The 14,826-nt window shown below is 32.3% G+C and overlaps 1 long non-coding RNA gene across 27 annotated transcripts in view; it reads right to left on the bottom strand.

The window, feature by feature from the left end:
* Positions 1-10,013: 10,013 nt before the first annotated feature.
* Positions 10,014-14,826, bottom strand: part of LOC127733859 (uncharacterized) — a 29,133-nt gene continuing 24,320 nt past the window's right edge. For 5 of the 27 annotated variants that reach the window (XR_007997194.1, XR_007997198.1, XR_007997195.1 and 2 more), the window contains 5 exons: positions 12,150-12,496; positions 11,988-12,095; positions 11,664-11,771; positions 10,790-11,328; positions 10,014-10,519 (listed from right to left, as the gene is read on the bottom strand). This is a non-coding gene — a long non-coding RNA (uncharacterized LOC127733859). Of the gene's footprint in view, positions 10,520-10,789; positions 11,329-11,582; positions 11,772-11,933; positions 11,961-11,987; positions 12,497-14,826 lie in introns of all 27 variants that reach the window. The other 22 variants (XR_007997212.1, XR_007997214.1, XR_007997193.1 and 19 more) reach the window with 22 other exon arrangements.

The following is a 14,826-nucleotide window of genomic DNA, read 5'->3' as shown; positions in this document are numbered from 1 at the left end:
CAAAAAAATGCGGTGGGGTTAAACATGTTTAGTGAGATCTCAACTCTCCCCCTATACTTCTAGCCAAAGTAGAAAAAAAACAATACACAGCAATACGCACAGTAAAACTCAGTTTAAAAGAAGTCCGAGTCCGATGTCAGAATAGGTAACAAAAGAAACTAAGCAAAATGATAATGATACATAAATTAACAAAGGACTACTAGCAGTTACTGACATGCCAGATCCAGATCTCAATTAAACTGATTGAAAGATTATGTCTTCATCATATGAAAATCAAGCACAATCCCTCCCGTTAGGGGTTTAGTATCATACCATCATATAATATATGAGAAGAACATAACCCGTATCATGCCAACAACTGGTTTTAGAATACATGTGTTTATTTCCGATGCAAAGACTCTATGAGTGAATCAATATAAATACCAGAATATGCCATCTTTAACGACCTAACAACAGTATCGTAACTATATCCCTTTTGAATAGTCTGTTTAAAGGTTTGGTTAGCTTTTGAGGCAAATGCCGGCATTTTTGTGCTTTGTAAAGAATATTACCATAAAAGATTGGATGTGAAATACCTAAACGTATAAGATGACTGCATGTTGAATTATATTTAAGAATGATGTCCTTGTACCGATGATAAAATTTAGTAAATATTTTGACTAGTTTGTGATATCGAAAACCCTGGAGTAATTATTTTTCAGTAATACAGAGATTTCTTTCGTTAAAATCAAATACGTTGTTACATACACGAGCGAATCGAACAAGTTGAGATATATAAACACCATAAGATGGTGACAAGGGCACATCACCATCTAGAAATGGATAATTAACAATAGGAAATGAAAAATCATCTCTTTTATCATAAATTTTGGTATTAAGCTTCCCGTTAAAGATATAGATATCAAGATCCAGGAAAGGGCAGTGTTCATTGTTAGTATTAGCTTTATTTAAAGTCAGTTCAGCAGGATAAATCTCTTTAGTATACATACTGAAGTCGTCATTATTGAGAGCCAATATATCATCCAAATATCTAAAAGTGTTATTAAAGAACTCTTACCTGAGCATTTTCTGTATATTCCCCATTATATTGCTATTTAACAGTAGATTGTAATAGGTATTTGTACATGTGTATTTGAATAAAGGAAATGTAATTTTTTCCTTAACGGAGAATGAACACTGATTTAGATAAAAGTTAGTTTTTTGTTGTTGTTAAGAAAGCGCATTTTTAATGCCTCTTCCTGGAAATAATTGAGCAAAAATAATTAATGGCAAATAAAAAATATGCTACATATTTGAAGATTTCCCCTAACTTTCTTGTCAAAATCGTTGAATTTCAAATGTTTCTAACAAAATATCTGACAGTGTCTTCAATTGAAATATTGCAAAATTCTCCATCTTTTAGCAATAGAATAGTAACTTTACAGTGAGATTATGGTAATGAAGATAACAAAATAATTATTGAAGGTATGGTCAGAAAAATTGTCAGACTACCTACAAAATTGGTTGAATCACAACATCCATTATGCTTTGATTTTCAATTTTTGCCATTCAAAAAATCATTACAGTGAGAAATTTTAAAAGCAACACTGATGAGCAATGCTCTACAAATAGCCGATATGGCTGAAATCATTTGAAGACCCCTTAAACTTAAACAAGCAAAAATGATCAGCAAGACAAGATCTTCAAATAAAAGACGATAGTTGAATCATTTGACAACTCCTTATTGAAGTATTTGCTCTTTCCTACTTTTAGTGTTTTTGCCGATTATCTTCAAAATTATAGTGGGTTCCCACTTTAAATAGCAATGAGATCTACAATAATCAACATGACCAAAATTTTCTGTCAACTCCTTATTGGAGTTCTGACTTTTTTATGACAATTTTCACCAATGTTTTGCCTTTTGCCAATTATCTTGCAAATTATAAAAGATAGATGGACACTTTAGATTTAAGAATTATCAGCAAGACAAGAAAAAAAATGAGTAATTTTTTTTTAGAAATAGTTAGTGCACTCTTGATAGGAGTGATTGTCCTTAAATGAAGATTTTGTTTACCCTATTTTATGATTTGGGCAAAAACTAAAGAAGATAAAGAGAAACTGTTAAGAGAAAAAAATATCAGCAATACTAGATCAACAGACAACAGATTTTTGTCATGAATTCTATTTTAGTCCACAATGTATGGGAGTTCCCATTGTTGAAGATGCACATAGACTAGATGAGAGACACATGCTCTTTAGAGCCTCTAGTTCTCAGTTGACAGAGAATTGAATGTTCAAGATTTAATTGAACACTGCTTTGTTTTTGCTTGAATCTAGTTCATTTATTTTTTGTGTTTGGATCAGTCCATATAATAGATATAGTTCACCGATTGGTTTTTCTCTTGGATCAATCCAAATAAATATAGTTAATGAATTGATTTCGCTTGGATTAATCCAAATAGATATAGCTCATTGGTTGTTGATTTGCTTGGATCAATCCAAATTTATATAGTTCAAAGATATTTGTTTTGGCTTGAATCAATTCTATATAAATATAGTTCAATGATTGTTGTTTTCGCTTGGATCAATCCAAATAGATATAGTTCAATGATTGTTGTTTTCGCTTGGATCAATCCAAATAGATATAGTTCAAGGATTGTTGTTTTCGCTTGGATCAATCCAAATATATATAGTTCAATGATTGTTGTTTTGGCTTGAATCAAAAGAAACAAATAGATATAGTTCAATGATTGTTGTTTTTGCTCGGATCAATCCAAATAGTTAATTGATTGTAGTTTTCTCTTGGATCAAACCAAATTTGAAAAGTTCATCGATTGTTGTTTTCCGCTCGGATCCATCCACATCAATTTTAGTTCGATGCTTGTTGTCGTTGATTGGATCCATTCATATAAGTTTAGTTTACTGCTTGTTATTTTTTACTTGGATCTTTCCTAATATATATAGTTCACTGATTGTTGTTGTCTTAATGCTAGTTGTTTTGAGTTTGCTTACAAAACGTATGTGATTTTAATTGGTTGTCTCATTTACTACTTTGTCCAATGGGTACGATCATTGTTCAACTGCAGTCTTCAATATTATTTCTTCTTAATCTATGAACAGATTTTGTTGAAATGTTGAAGAATTTTTCTTTACATAATTACATTTTAGCAAATTTTCAGCTTTCGATAACAATTTTGGGGATTTTTAGTACCCAAACATGGACTGCTGACTCTAATATTTAGTACCTTGATACGCCTGTTTTGGTTTAAAAGCATTGTATCATTGATGTATACCCAAAATCTCTTTTTATTCGTATAGATTATGTTTATGTTGATGGCTCATACTCCTCTCACATTTAACAATTCACATAAACCACATGCTTAATAAGAACATTTCCATGGATAAACAGACATGAAAGGCATGGTATCAAATTCTTTAACCTGAATATTGAAAACAGGATTTCCTTAAAAAGACAAAGTATGACACCCCATAGTCCTTCAATAGATAATAAATACAGGAAATCATAAAAAAAAATATAAATTTATTGCACATAAAATAAACAAATGCTAAAATGTTACAATAAGTTTTGAATAACTATATATAAAAATTACATAACTTGCTTTGCTTAAATTATCTAAACAACATTCAATATTTTGCATTTGTTAAAAAACAACCTAGCTATCATAGATTAGAAAAAAATATTATATGGATATGTAGATCCTTAGATACATACATACCACTCTTTGAGACCCAGATATAATAATGTTAATATAAGGTTCTAGAACACTTAGCATATGCTTTAATATTCTAATTTTTGTTTATAGAAATTTCTATTTTAATCCACACTGCTGAATGGTTTTTTGAATTTTGTGTCTAGCTATAGTAGTTTAGAAAAAAAGAATTTTCATATGTAGTGTATAGGTTACCTTGTCAACTAGAAAGAATTTCCTTATAAGTATGTAGCTAACCTAACCGAAAATAGAAAAAAAAACTGATATGCCTGGAGCTGAATTAGGTCGTACTTTGACCTTTAATGGTTTACTCTTTGTGTATTGTGACTTGGATGGAGAGTTGTTTGATTGGCACTCATACCTCATCTTCTTATATCTATATAATAATTTTATTTTATATAGTTAAAAGTTTATGTAGTTGAGAACATGAAGAATTTTCTTATGTTACATACCACACCCAATTGTCGAAAAAAAGAATAAACCTGTGAAATGTGTATGCAAAGAAAAAGAACATTTTTTGATTGTGTGTAGCTCACCGTACCAAGAAAATAAATTCTTATATAGTGTAGCTAGCCAAATTTCAAAGATTATTCATACGTAGTCATAACAAAGAAAGAAAGAATTTAAGAATGTAGCTACATAGAAACATAAACAAAAAAAATCAATTCTTTGAAAATAGGCAGCAACAGCGTTGTTGAACAAATGTTGCAGTGGAAGTTCTTCACACGCCTTTCAATTTAAAACCCGTTATAAAAATGAGTAAATGAACACTTCATAAGGAATTACTTCGTTATCTTAGTGCAATCAGGGGTGTATGGAGTTCAACACCGGTGTAACATTGTGTACACCCATGATTACACCACTAATAATATTATGTATAAATATAAATTTACACTACATGTATTTCTACAGAATGATACAAGAAAAGTGTTTCCCGTGCATAACTCCAGATCTTCGAAAAGTGTTTCCGTGCATAACTCCAGATCATCGAAAAGTGTTTCCCGTGCATTACTACAGATCATCATATTTTGCAAAATTAGTTTATGGCACTTAAATTAAAGCATTAGCTTCCAGATTCATTTCCATCGAGATTTCTCAAACTCTCAAATTCGATTTATAACATATAAACGCATTCAAAATTACACACTTTGATTGAAGACAATAAACAATGCATGAAATTGTAAAAATAATCAATATTTTGGGACTGTATGACATCATGTTGATGATATACTCTAGTAGTAACATACTCAATAACATGATTCATTATTGGTGACATATATTCTAGTAATAACATACTCAATAACATGATTCATTATTGGTGACATATATTCTAGTAATAACATACTCACTAACATGATTCATTATTGGTGACGTATATTCTAGTTATAACATACTCAATAACATGATTCATTATTGGTGACATATATTCTAGTAATAACATACTCAATAACATGATTCATTATTGGTGACATATATTCTAGTAATAACATACTCATTAACATGATTCATTATTGGTGACATATATTCTAGTAATAACATACTTAATATCATGATTCATTATTGGTGACATATATTCTAGTAATAACATACTCAATAACATGATTCATTATTGGTGACGTATATTGTAGTTATAACATACTCAATAACATGATTCATTATTGGTGACGTATATTCTAGTTATAACATACTCAATAACATGTTCATTATTGGTGACATACAAGCTAATAATAACATACTAAATAACATACACGTTATCGGCGACATACAAGCTAATAAAAACATACTTAAATAACACGATTCATTAGTGATGACATACAAGCTAATAATAACATACTTAATACCATGCACTTTATCGATGACATACAAGCTAATAATAAAATCCTTATTAGCATGATTCATTATTTGTGACATATATTCTAGTAATAACATATTCAATAACATGTTCATTATTGGTGACATACAGGCTAATAAAAACATACTAAATAATATGACGTTATCGGTGACATACAAGCTAATAATAACATACTGAATAACATGATTCATTATTGGTGACATATATTCTAGTTATTACATATTAAGTTATATAATTCATTATTAAGATTTGTGATATTTTCAGTGAAATTAGGTTTATGATATTTCTCCATGAAATATATTTATAATTACCTCCGAAATAAGATTTATGGTATTTCCCACTTAAGGATGTACTTAGGTGAGGTTTTTGAATTTGTGTCAGATGTTCGGACTCCTTGGTTTTTTCCCATACGATACAAGGTAAAATATTTTGCCCCATAACACCCATTTATCTTTTCATATAAGACTTATTAGTTCATAAAAGGTCATTTGCCAAAATTTAAGCAGATTCTTGATTTCTTTTCTTCTGTTTTGAGACCAACATAATACCAATGCAAATATAAGGAAAAAGTCCGAGTCAGCCTTTTCCCGCCATATTTTAAAAATCAAATATCTCGAAAAGGAGCTCTATGACCTATCAATATTTTTATCTTATTTTGTTCCTTAACTAATGCTCTTTCGACTTATAGTATGAATTTTAAATTCTTGATTTTTTTAATTTAACCTAAGTACATCCTTAAATAAGGTTTATGGCATTTCTGACTGGAATAAGGTTTAGAGCTCACTGAAAAAGTGTTCATGGTCATTCTCTCTGAAATAAGGTTTATTGTATTTCCGACTAAAATACGGTTCATGGTACTTCCGACTAAAATACGGTTCATGGTAGTTTTCACTGACGAAAGAGTTATGGCAATTTTCACTGAAAAAAAGTTTATGTTAATTTTTACTGAGAGATAAGGTTCAAAATATTTTTCGCAAGCATCAGATTTAAAGTATTTCTCACTAAAATGGATTATGTTATTTTTCACTGAAATAAGGTTGATGGTATTTTTCACAGACATAGGCTACATGGTATTTTCACAGAAGTAAGATTTATGGTATTTCTCGCTGACATAAAGTGCATGGTTTTCCTCACTGACACAAGGTGTAAGGTATTTTTCACTAAAATATGGTTTATGTTATTATTTTTTTTGAAATAAGGTAACGATGGTCATTTTCACTGAAATGAGGTTAATTGTATTTCTCACTGAAATCAAGTTTATGATATATCTCTTTTAATTACACCTTATGTAAGAATCCTGGGTTTTGATTGGTTGATAGCCAGTGTATTTTTCACCAATTTACTTTTATCAAATGAATATCATTCATTTTAAACAGCGCCGGGGTATATGCAAAAAGGATATGCCTTTTTCACCCTCTCTGCCGTGGTATTTCCCAAAAAATACTCTATCCGACTGGACGCTTGTAATGTCACGATCATCAATGTGTTTTGTACGTTAACATTCGGTGTAATTAAACAGATATAGCATGTTCTTGGGGGGTATTTGCGAAAAATACCAGTCTTGAGAATGAATTTCCCTCGCCTTACGGCTCGCGAAATTTAACATTCCCTCGACTGGTATTTTTCGCAAATACCCCTCCTTAACATGATATATCTGTTCAAAAAATTAAATTGTTTTCTCTGAAATAAAATTGAAGATAGTTCTAATTGAACAAAGATTGAGGTTATTTTTCATTGAAACAAGGTTGATGGTATTTCTCACTGAATAAAGATTTATGATATATTTCATTTAAAGAAGGTTTAAAGTATTTCTCATGAATAAGGTCTGATTGAAAATCCATTGGAAACTTTTGTATCTTTGAAATCACTACAGCATTCTTAAGTTTATTAGAAAGTGATTTCTTATAAGCATTATCAAATACAACAGTTACATTTTAACAATGCTGATGTTTCTGTTGTATCTCACTGTTTAGTGACACTTTCATAAGATGGCGGAGGAGCAGCTGGTACTTCTGGTGGATGATTCAAATCAATTTTAACATCTGATGGTCCAGTTGGTCCTGATGGGTATGAAGCTTCTGGTTGTGGATAAGGTCCAGGAAATTGCTGCTCAGGAGGAGGAATACCTGGTCCCATTGAATAATCTGTGATTGGACCCTTTGGATAGCCTGAGGTTGGTCCCATTGGATAGTCTGTGATTGGACCCATGGAATATCCTTCAACAGGGCCCATAGGATAGCCAGAAGGATTCGATCCCATTGGATAAGCAGGCCCAGCATAAGGGCTTGTTCCCATATTTACACCAGAATAGTTTTGACCTGCTTGATATCCTGCCTCCTCTCGAGCGGCCATGTTTTCCCCTAAAATCTGTCGAAAGGTCCTTCTACCAATAGGAAAGTTTCCCCTACCAAATCTATATTGATTTGTACATACATAATATACTGTATAAATGTTTAAAACTAAACAAAGAAGCACAAAAACTAATATAGGTATAGCAACACTTCTATACTTTCCTATATCCGAATCACATGCTATGTCATAATGCGAAAACGGGCTTCTATGACAACTTGAAAAAACTCCCGATACAGAGGTAAGGACAATCCCAACAAGGCAGGCTATGAAACCAAATATCATTATAGGAACACTGTAAGATAACTGAAAAAAAAGTAATTACACTTGTACTTCAACAATATAAATACTGATTATAATGTAGATTTTATCAATAAAACTAATCAAGTTAAGTGTATCTTGTAACTGTCACATTGACATTTGCCACGTGTATTTATTATATGATAAATAACAATACAAACAAACAAAAATCTCAGTCATGACACTTTCTAAAACAAAAAATACAACTTGTTACTGATAATAGAATTTACACTTAAATGAATTCATTCATTTAATGTTGAAACTTAATTTCAGAAGCATGAGAAGGATAATGCAGCTGTAGAGACTATAATTGCTATACATTTCATCCATCAATCTAATTAATGTAACCTGACTGCAATAGCTTTATGTTTTTTCTGCCTTCTCTTAAAATGTGCTATAAAGCAAATTAAAATCCTGCAGCTGTATATGCAAGTTTAAGGATCAGTTAAAGAAAGATTGTGGAGTTCTTGTTTTACTTCAAATAAAAATTTTATCAATGAAATGGGGCAGTCTTAATTATACTCAATTTTTGGCACGAATCATACTTTTATTTTAAACTGGTTGCTCAAATATACCATCGACACAAATGAGTCATGGCACAAAAAGATAAAAATACATGTCATATCTCCAAATAGATTATTATAAGAGCCTATCACAGTTTTTGTACAGAGAGCGAAGAAGGAATAACCAATCCTACCTAAAAGGATGTCCTTCTTTTGTATATTAAATCCTAGATCTAGCATTCATATATTACATACAAGATCTCATACCAATATAGCAAATATGGGGTTTCAGATTCGTTTATTACACATCTTATCTCCAAAAAGTATATAACATACTAGTACTCGATCTCCCACTCATATTTTTGCCATTGTGTTGCCGGTTTGTCGTCTCCAGCTTATGAGTTTGAATGTCCCTTTGGTATCTTATGCACTTTTTCACTTCCAAATCTCCAATTCGTATACCGATCTCCCATTCAATTATTACATAAGGGATCTCCCTTAAGTATACTACAACCAAGATTTCCCTTTGTATGCTACTAGGTAACATACCAGATCCATTAGTAAATTGAATACCGTATCTCCCTTTAGTATATAAATAAAGGCAACAGTAGTATACCGCTGTTCGAAACTCATAAATCGACAGAGATAAAAACAAATCCGGGTTACAAACTAAAACTGAGGGAAACGCATCAAATATAAGAGAACAACGACACAACAAAAACACAACATTAAAATGTAACACAGACAGAAACGTGACTTGACTGATATGACAAACCAGATCTCCCATTAGAACATTACGAACCAAATCTACCTGTTATATGTTACATAACAGATCTCCCATTCGTATGTTACAAACCAGATCTCTCATAAGTATATGACATTACAGTTCTCCCATTAGTATATTACATACCAGATCTCCCGTTGGTGTATGACATAACAGATCTCCGATAAGTATGTTACATACCAGATCTCCCATTAGTATATTACATACCAGATTTCCCATTAGTATAGTACATACCAGATCTCCCATTAGTATGTTACATACCAGACCCCCCATTAGTGTATGACATACCAGAATTCTCATTTGTATATGCCATAACAGATCTCCCATTAGTATGTTACATACCAGACCCCCCATTAGTGTACGACATAACAGATCTCCCATAAGTATATTACATATCAGATCTCCCGTTAGTATATTACATACCAGATCTCCCGTTGGTGTATGATATCACAGATATCCGATTAGTATGTTACATACCAGATCTCCCATTAGTATATTACATACCAGATCTCCCATTAGGGTATGACATCACAGATCTCCAATTAGTAAATTACATACCAGATCTCCCGTTAGTATGTTACATACCAGATCTCCCATTAGTATGTTACATCCAGATATCCAACTAGAATATTACATACCAGATTTCCCGTTGATGTATGACATAACAGATCTCCCATTAGTATGTTACATACCAGATCTCTCATTAGTATATGCCATAACCGATCTCCTATTAGTATGTTACATACCACAACTCCCATTTGTGTATTACACAATGGATCTCCTATAAGTATGATACATACCAGATCTCCCATTAGTATGTTACATACCAGACCCCCCATTAGTGAATGACATAACAGATCTCCAATAAGTATATTACATACCACATCTCCCGTTGGTATATTACATACCAGACACCCCATTAGTATGTTACATACCAGACCCCCCATTAGTGTATGACATAACAGATCTCCCATTCGTATATGCCATAACAGATCTCCCATTAGTATGTTACATACCAGACCTCCCATTAGTGTTTGACATAACAGATCTCCCATTAGTATATAACATACCAGATCTCCCATTAGTATGTTACATACCAGACCCCCCATTAGTGTATGACATAACAGATCTCCAATTAGTATATTACATACCAGATCTCCCGTTAGTATATTACATACCAAATCTCCCATTGGTGTATGACATAACAGATCTCCGATTAGTATATTACATACCAGATCTCCCATAAGTATATTACATACAAGATCTCCCATTAGTATGTTGCATACCAGACCCCTCATTAGTGTATGACATAACAGATCTCCCATTAGTATATGCCATAACAGATCTCCCATCAGTATGTTACATACCAGACCTCCCATTAGTGTATGACATAACAGATCTCCCATTAGTATATAACATACCAGATCTCCCATTAGTATGTTACATACCAGACCCCCATTAGTGTATGACATAACAGATCTCCAATTAGTATATTACATACCAGATCTCCCGTTAGTATATTACATACCAAATCTCCAATTGGTGTATGACATAACAGATCTCCGATTAGTATATTACATACCAGATCTCCCATAAGTATATTACATACAAGATCTCCCATTAGTATGTTGCATACCAGACCCCCCATTAGTGTATGACATAACAAATCTCCAATTAGTATATTACATACCAGATCTACCGTTAGTATATTACATACCAGATCTCTCGTTGGTGTATGACATTACAGATCTCCCATTAGTATATTACATACCAGATCTCCGACTAGTATGTTACATACTAGATCTCCCATTAGTATATGACATAACAGATCTCCCTTAGTATGTTACATACCAGAATCACCCATTATTATGCTACACACAAGACCTTCCATTAGTACGTTACCTACCAGATCTCCAACCAGTAAGTTACATACTTGACTTCACATTAGTCATTTATTTAGTAAATTACATACCAGAACTCTAATTAGTATTATACATTCGTCACCTCCCGTTAGTATTTTGTTTACCAGACCTCTGATAAGAATGTTACTTACCAGACCTCCATTAGTATGCTACATACCAGACTTCCCATTAGTATATCACAAACCAGACCTCCCATTAGTATGCTTCATACCAGACTTCCCATTAGTATATCACAAACCAGACCTCCCATTAGTATGCTACATACCAGACTTCCCATTAGTATATTACAAACCAGACCTCCCATTAGTATGCTACATACCAGACTTTCCATTAGTATATCACAAACCAGACCTCCCATTAGTATGCTACAAACCAGACTTCCCATTAGAATATCACATACCAGACCTCCCAGTAGTATGATACATACCAGACTTCCCATTAGTATGCTACATACCAGACTTCCCATTAGTATGCTACATACCAGACTTCCCAGTAGTATGCTACATTCCAGACTTCCCATTAGTATATCACAAACCAGACCTTCCATAAGTATGCTACATACCAGACTTCCCATTAGTATGCTACATACCAGACTTCCCATTAGTATGCTACATACCAGACTTCCCATTAGTATGCTACATACCAGACTTCCCATTAGTATATCACAAACCAGACCTCCCATTAGTATGCTACATACCAGGCTTCCAATTAGTATATCACAAACTAGACCTCCCATTAGTATGATACATACCAGACTTCCAATTAGTATATCACAAACCAGACCTCACATTAGTATGATACATACCAGACTTCCCATTAGTATATCACAAACCAGACCTCCCATTAGTATGTTACATACCAGACTTCCCATTAGTATATCACAAACCAGACCTCCCAGTAGTATGATACATACCAGACCTTTCGTATGTATGTAACATTCAAGATCTCCCATTAGTATATACCGGATCTCTCATTAGTATATTACATACCAGTTTTAAAAGGACCCCATTATCATCTGTTTTACTTGATATTCCTTTCCTGTAAAAGTTGATGAAATATATTCCTTGTAGAAAAAACTGAAAATAAAAAAAAAAAAATAAGGTTAAACCTATGTAAAATGACTTTATTAAGGGTACATTTGTTATTACTAGTATGTGAAGTTTCAATTATATTGCTATAGAGTTCTTTATCAGGTTTTATGACAAACACTGCAGAAATGGGAGTACTTTATCAATGACAAACACATCAGAAATGGATGTACTTTATCAAGTTTCATGACAAACAATGTATAAACAATAGTACTCTATCAAGTTTCGTACAAGCACTGTATAAACGGTAGTACTCTATCAAGTTAAACGACAAACACTGTATAAACGGAAGTACTCTATCAAGTTTTATGACAAACACTGTATAAACGGTAGTTCTCTATCAAGTTTCATACAAACACTGTATAAACGGTAGTTCTCTATCAAGTTTCATGACAAACAATGTATAAACGGTAGTACTCTTATCAAGTTTCATGACAAACAATGTATAAACGGTAGTACTCTTATCAAGTGTCATGACAAACACTGTATAAACGGTAGTACTCTATCAAGTTTCATGACAAACAATGTATAAACGGTAGTACTCTTATCAAGTTTCATGACAAACAATGTATAAACGGTAGTACTCTTATCAAGTGTCATGACAAACAATGTATAAACGGTAGTACTCTATCAAGTTTCATGACAAACAATATATAAACGGTAGTACTCTTATCAAGTTTCATGACAAACACTGTATAAACGGTAGTACTCTATCAAGTTTCATGACAAACAATATATAAACGGTAGTACTCTTATCAAGTTTCATGACAAACAATGTATAAACGGTAGTACTCTATCAAGTTTCATGACAAACACTGTATAAACGGTAGTACTCTATCAAGTTTCATGACAAACAATGTATAAACAGTAGTACTCTATCAAGTTTCATGACAAACACTGTATAAACGGTAGTTCTCTATCAAGTTTCATGACAAACACTGTATAAACGGTAGTACTCTTATCAAGTTTCATGACAAACACTGTATAAACAGTAGTGCTCTATCAAGTTTCATGACAAACACTGTATAAACGGTAGTACTCTTATCAAGTGTCATGACAAACAATGTATAAACGGTAGTACTCTATCAAGTTTCATGACAAACACTGTATAAACGGTAGTACTCTATCAAGTTTCATGACAAACAATGTATAAACGGTAGTACTCTTATCAAGTTTCATGACAAACAATGTATAAATGGTAGTACTCTATCAAGTTTCATAACAAACGCTGTATAAACGGTAGTAATCTATCAAGTTTCATGACAAACACTGTATAAATGGTAGTACTCTATCAAGTTTCATAACAAACGCTGTATAAACGGTAGTAATCTATCAAGTTTCATGACAAACAATGTATAAACGGTAGTACTCTTATCAAGTTTCATGACAAACAATGTATAAACGGTAGTACTCTTATCAAGTGTCATGACAAACAATGTATAAACGGTAGTACTCTATCAAGTTTCATGACAAACACTGTATAAACGGTAGTACTCTATCAAGTTTCATGACAAACAATGTATAAACGGTAGTACTCTTATCAAGTTTCATGACAAACAATGTATAAATGGTAGTACTCTATCAAGTTTCATAACAAACGCTGTATAAACGGTAGTAATCTATCAAGTTTCATGACAAACAATGTATAAACGGAAGTACTCTTATCAAGTTTCATACAAGCACTGTATAAACGTTAGTACTCTATCAAGTTTCACAACAAACACTGTTTAAACGGTAGTACTGTATCAAGTTTCAAGACAAACACTGTATAAACGGTAGTACTCTATCAAGTTTCATGACAAACACTGTATAAACGGTAGTACTCTATCAAATTTCATAACAAAAACTGTATAAACGATAGTTCTTTTATTAAGTTTCAAGACAAAATCTGTATAAAGGTAGTACTCTATCAAGTTTCATGACAAACATTAGTAAAAGTAAAATAACAAAAATACCAAACTCCGAAGAAAATTCAAATCGGAAAGTCCATTAAATGGAGTACTTTACCAATCTTCGTGACAAACAGTGTATACATGAGAGTTCATTACCAAGTTTCATTACAAACACTTCATAAATGAATGTAATTTATCAAGCTTGGCGACAAACACTTTAGTATTGGGAGTACTATAACAAGTTACTGTGACTTGACTATAGGTGTTGCTGTTTACCTTTACCTATTGTTCAACCAGTTTTTAAAATTGACCATACAATTGGGACATTTAAATTGACCAGCTGCCAGATTTAAATCTCACTGAACCAGTAAGAATCTACATTGATGGATTTACCTATGAAAGGTCCATGAAGTGACTTTAACTGTT

The sequence above is a fragment of the Mytilus californianus genome, unplaced genomic scaffold (genome assembly GCF_021869535.1).
Source record: "Mytilus californianus isolate M0D057914Y unplaced genomic scaffold, xbMytCali1.0.p SCAF_3, whole genome shotgun sequence".
NCBI classification, from domain to species: Eukaryota; Metazoa; Mollusca; class Bivalvia; order Mytilida; family Mytilidae; genus Mytilus; species Mytilus californianus.
The sequence above is the reverse complement of the archived record's forward strand: the minus strand, read 5'-3'. Positions and strand labels throughout refer to the sequence as shown.